We start from the raw sequence: 5,982 nt of genomic DNA, 5'->3' as shown, positions 1-5,982 counted from the left end.
GGGTGCTCACTCTCACTCCTTGCTCAGAGGCAGGAGGTATCTCTCCCTCACACATTTAGCAGAGATTTAAGGAAGGCTGGCACCTAATAAGCAGCACAGCGCTGCTCACCAGCTACACTGCAGAGCCAGAATTTGATAGAAGATAAAACTTGTGTCTGGAAATTGAAGATAACTGTGCCCCAGAGGTAAGAGGGATGCTAATAATGCTACTACATCTGCAAAGATGAATGATGCTGCCTGATGCTCACTACACTTCCACTCCAAACATTCATTTTCTGAGAGTAATAACAGTTGCAAACTGCACAGGCCCTTCATATTCAACCACTAACTTCTAATTCCAATGTAAATGAACCCTTTTTACAAGGGCATCACTTGCCCCAATTTAATTTTCGATAGCTATTTACGTAGGAATACATTTAATTCAATTACTATTCAAAGCCATAAGCTGAACTTTTTGTAAAAAAAATAAAAAATCTATTAAAAGAACAGAAAGGTGTTCTGCTTCCACACTGATAATCACAGGCTTCTAGCCCTCCAGAAACTGAGCGAGAAGCAGGAAACCACTGAACTATGGGAAAAGCAATGACAGAATGAGAATTAATTAAACATTAAAGTAAACTCAAGTAGCATTCAAAAGAGAGGGGGAAAAAGTGACATTTAGGAAGAATAAGGTCATTTTTGGAAGACTGAAACTGTCAGATTGGAGCCTTGCAACCAACAAGAAGCAAAATATTTTTGGCACAATTTACATTAAACTACAGAACTGTTATAGCTCTATTTGGCTACGTGAAGAAGAACCTCATTTTACACGCAGCACTCTCTAGGAGCATTATCCCAGACACACAAGCAGAGCTAGCTAATGAGGAATAAGCTCAGGCTTGCTGTCTGCCACACTTGCAAATTAGTCAGGTTCCTGCAAATAAAGAAACGCAATTCCGGCCGGTTAGGGCACCGCATACCAATCGGGAGGCGAGCTCTGGGCTCCCGGGATCCATCCCCGCATCCCGGGGCCGTCCCGTGTGTCCGCAGCGCCGAGCGGAGCGCTTCGCACATGCACGGCAATGTGGACGGGAGGCTATTCTTAGACCCCCCGACCGCATCAGATTTAATCCTCTTAAACCCACGTTAGAAGCCGGGGAGGAAGGGAAAACACACACACATGCATACACGTATAGGCAAAATAAAGGTATTTAAGCGGCGCTGTCCGCCGAGCAGCAACAGGCTGAGGGACGGCTCTGTCGGCAAAGCGCGGCCCCGGAGCCCGCGGCACAACTCGGCTCCTGCGGGACGGGAACCGCTCCCCTCCGCCGGGCCCGGCCCAAGGGCCACCCCGAACCGAGCCGAGCCGAGCCCAGCCCAGCCCAGCCCAGCCCAGCCCAGCCCAACCCGGGCAGGCCGCGGGCAGCGCTGCCCGGCCCGGCCCGCACCCCGCGGAGCCGCCTCACTCTCACTCACACTCGCACTCGCACTCGCTGACACCGGGCGCGGGCTCCGAGCCGCCGCCGCCGCCGCCGAGCCGCGGTCCCGCAGCGCCGCCCGAGCCCGTCCTCAGCCGCAGGAAGCGGCGCTGGCCCCGCCGCCGAGCCGCGCCCGCCCCTTCCGCCCCCGGAGCCGCCGCAGCGCGGCCCGGGCCCGCCGCGTCCCTCACGGTGCGGCCGTGGCCTGCAGCCGGCGGGGAGGCCCCCCCCAGCCCGGGGCCTGCGGCAGAATCGCAGTCGAGGGTGGGAAAGAGCTTTAAGTTGACGCCGAGTGCAGCCGTGCGCCCAGCAGCGCCGCTGGAAGCGCTAAACCCGCGCCGGGTCCAGGCGCCTCTTGAACAGCGCCGGGGATGGTGACTCCAGCACCTCCCTGGGCAGCCTGTTCCAATGCCTGACCACCCCGACAGTGATTTTTTTTTTTTTCTTTTGCTGATATTTAATCTGAATCTCCCCTGCCTCAGCTGGGCCATTTCCTCTTGTCCTCCCAGCAGAGACCGACCCCACCTGGCTGCAGCCTCCTGTCCTGTGTCCTGTGGCTGTGCAGGTACCACCCCCAGCTCCCTCAGCCGCTCCTCACGTGTTTCCTGAACCCTTCCTATGCCTTGTTGCCCTTCGCTGGACGCACTCCAGCACCTCAATGGCCTTTTTCAAGTGAGGAGTCCAGAACTGAACGCAGCACTCGAGGTGCAGCCTCACCAATGCCGAGTACAAGGGGATGATGACTTCCCTAGTCCCCCTGTCCCTCCATAATTCCAGATTAAGGGCACTTCCCATTCTCAATGAGTAATGCATTTCTCAGTGTGCCTGAACGTGGCACACGGTGTGATTCTGGGGCTGTCCTGTGCATGAGGAGACCTCATTAATGGGTATAAATATCCAAAGGGGAGATGCCGAGATGATGGAGCCAGGCTCTTAGTGGTGCCAACCACTGGGATGAGATACACGGGAGGTTCCACCTGAATAGAAGGAAGAACTCCTCTACTGTGCAGTGATCAAGCACTGGAACAGATTGCCCAGAGAAGCTGTGGAGCCTCCCTGGGCAGATATCCCAGACCTGCCTGCATACAAAGCAATGCCATGTTCTGAAACAGCCCTGCTTGAGCAGGGAGATGGACCCAGATGACCCTCTGTGCTCCCTTCCAACCCGACCCATTCTCTGATTCTGTGCAGGGCCAGGAGTTGAATTTGGATGATCCTTGGGGATCCATTCCAACTCAGGATATTCTATAATTCTGTGAATGTCTGGCTTTCCTCTTAACATGGGTGGCCATTTTGCCCATGTGTCCCTGTAAGGTGACAGTGCCTAGTGCCTGCCCATGGCCCACTGGGTTCCTTAGTCCTTAGAACCTCCAAGGCTGTGGGATCACACCTAGAAGAGGAGCAGATGTTTGGAAGTGGCTGGATAACAATGCCAACGGGAGTGTTTTCATCCAGACAGCAAATTCCCTCCAGGATGACAGCCAGTCACACGGTGCCTCAGCCCACCAAAGGCTTCTGTGGTAGGGGCTCCTCCACTGCCTATGCCTCTTCCTCTTGCCTGTCCCCTCTGCCACCTTCCCAAAGGTGTTCCCAGGGCCCACAGGCATCCCAAAGGCCAGAAATCTGTCTCCCTAAATCTGACAGTCAGAGCATGCCCACCTATCAGACATGTCTGTGAAACTCAGCAAAATCCCTGCTAGGAGCAGGTGACTTTTGGAATCTTCTTGCAAGATTCGTATCAAAAAAATATATTGTTCCTGTGGCACGTGTCCTTTTGGTACGAAGGGCATCCAGGGAAGGGGCAACACAGAAGGCAGGGGTGTCAGCCAGGCTGCTGTCTGTGAGCTTCCAGAATGTGTGTGTGCTCTGGGAGACATGGGAGAACTGGGGTGGGACAGAGCAGGCACTCCACAGGTGCCACATTCCAGGAGGATGCCATGGTTCCTGGGGCACAAAAAACCCCACCCCTTGTCATGGAGAGCATGGGGCTCTGACCTTCTCTACCTCTGGGCCAGCTTTGGGAGTACCTTGCCCAGGTGGGCATGTCCTGGCTGCTCTGCAGGGCCTGGAAAACTATGGGCATGCTGGGCCTGGCTCATATTGCCCTCAGCATCTGGAGAAATGTGTGGGAAAACCAGAGATGGGCGAGCAGTCTAAACCAGTCACACAGGAAGGGACAGCTTTGTGGGGTGCAGGTAAGGCCTGGCCCTGTCATTTCCAGGGATGGGGACAACCAGCTTCACATTCCATGAGGATGGACTGCCAGGCGAAGTGCACCTTCCCATGTCCCCAGCTGTATAAGATGAGGGTCAAAACCGTGGTGATGCTTGGGGCCACCAGGCTTTTCCATCACTTTTACCTGCAAGAGCTCCAGCACCAGCACTACCAGAGGAAAGTGGCTGAAGGAGTTTGGGAGTCTCCTTGAGGAGGGACACGGCTTAGAGCCAAACTCAGGAGAAAGGATAAAGCTTGCACCAGCTCCTCTCCCAGCTGAGAAATGTTTCAAATTTACAGACTGGCTGAGGTTGGAAAGCTCCCAGCGGCTCAGTTTGCCCAAGCCCATGCTCAGGTGAGGTTGTCTCAAGCCAGTTGCCCATGAACTTCTGCAATTTTGATATCTCCAGGAAAGAGACTCCACAAACCCTCTGAACAAGCTGTGCCAGCACTCCCTTACTCTCCCAGCAGATGTTTCCTGACGTTCAGAGGGAACCCCTTCTTTTTCAGGTTGTGTCCATGTCCAGCCAATGGCTCTGTCTTTTCACCCTCCCTCCTGCTATTTCTGTACATTAATAGGATTGCCCCTCAGCCTTCTCCAGTCTGAACAATCCCACATCTCTTTATCTTTCCCCATAGGACAGATCTTCCAATCTCTTCATCATCTTCACAACCCTTCCATGGACTTTTACCAGTAGTTCCTGTACTGGAGAGCCCAGAACTGGACACAGCATTCAGGTGTGGCTTCACCTGAGCAGAAGGGAAGGATCTCCCTAACCCAACACTTCCCCTAAAGCAGCCCAGGATACTACTAGCCCTCTGCTGTCTGCCTCCTGGACAACCAGGACCCTCACAACCTCTGTGCATTCCAAACATCCCAGCAAGTACTGGCACATGGGATCATTCCTCCCCAAGTGTGGCACTTTGCAATTCCCTTTGCTGAACATCAAAATGTTTCCGTCAGCCCATTTCTCCATCATGCAGACCTTCAGTGAAGATGTCAGATGGGCTGGAGCTGGTCACACAAGTTACTGGTCTTCCACCAGACCTCACACCACTGATCACCACACTCTGGGACCAGTCTTCCAGCCAGTTTTCCATCTACCTCTGGGTTTATCCATCAACACTATGAGGACACTACAAATCCTATCAAATGCCTCAACTCAAGCCAAGGTAGACAATGTGCCCTGCTCTTCCCTCACCCACCAAGCCAGTTTCTTCAGAGGGTTATCAGATCATTTAAGCCTCACTTCCCCTTTTTGCATCCATCAAGTGCTTTGCCACAAGCTTTGCTAAAAGCACTCCCCCCTTGCGTCACACCCCACTGGTGCTAACGCCACTCTCTGCCTGTGAGGTCTTTTGATGACTGTCATTTATTCAAGATACTTACTGGGAAGGGCTGAACTTGTCCACCTCTGCTGTTCTGAGAGCAGAGTGGTTTCACAACAGCACCCCAAGCCACACATGCACCAGGACTTGCTGAGTGAGTGTGACAGAATGATGTCTTGAGACATTTTGGGGTGCATGTGTGTGGAGGAAGGGGCAGGTCAGGCCTTGCCCTGGTGAGGTAATGCCCTGCTCTGCATATCCCCCATCCCTAGTTTGTATCCCAGCCCTGCAGTGGCTGCTAATTCCTGGCATGCCAGAGGCAATGCTCCACACCTGCCCCGGGAGCCCTAACCAAGCTCTCTAGTGGCCAAATGACTGGAAAACCCACCCGGGGCAAGGGCCCAGGAAGGCTAAGGAGTAGCTAAAGCTGAACTTGAAGTGAGCACAGGTCTTGACCCTATCTCCTCTTGGAGTTTTCATCAGATGAAACACCTCTGGAGCCCAGGAGGGAGTACCTGCATGTGTCATTTCCCTATCTTTTTCTTGCTTCCTTTTTCCTCTAATTCCCTCTTCTTGGAATTCATTAATAATTTAAAATGGAATGGGTTTAAAGTTTGCAAATTTGAATGGGCTAATTTAATGCTTCTAAATAAGTGCTGTAAACCTTTTGCTGAAGTTCTTTGATTTTCTAAATTTGCCAGCAAGGTCTTTTTGGTTGTTTTGACCTCTCTAGAGTATCTTGTATTTCTCCTGTGCATCTAATGCAGAACACATCAACAACCATCATCCATTTTAAAAGCCTTGTCAGGCAAGGTCTTTGGGCCTTACAGTGGGGGGGACCAGCCAAAAGCCAGAGCTGTTGCCTTCTTCTTCACCAAAGCACTGATCTGTGCTAGCAGCTTTGCTCCAGGTCTGGCTTAGACTCGCAGAACTAAGACAAGGTTGGCCAAGTCTGCTTCTGTCCTGGGACTGCAACCAGTAC

Source organism: Cinclus cinclus, chromosome 8 (genome assembly GCF_963662255.1).
Source record: "Cinclus cinclus chromosome 8, bCinCin1.1, whole genome shotgun sequence".
In the NCBI taxonomy this organism is placed as follows: Eukaryota; Metazoa; Chordata; class Aves; order Passeriformes; family Cinclidae; genus Cinclus; species Cinclus cinclus.
Note: the sequence above shows the minus strand (reverse complement) of the source record.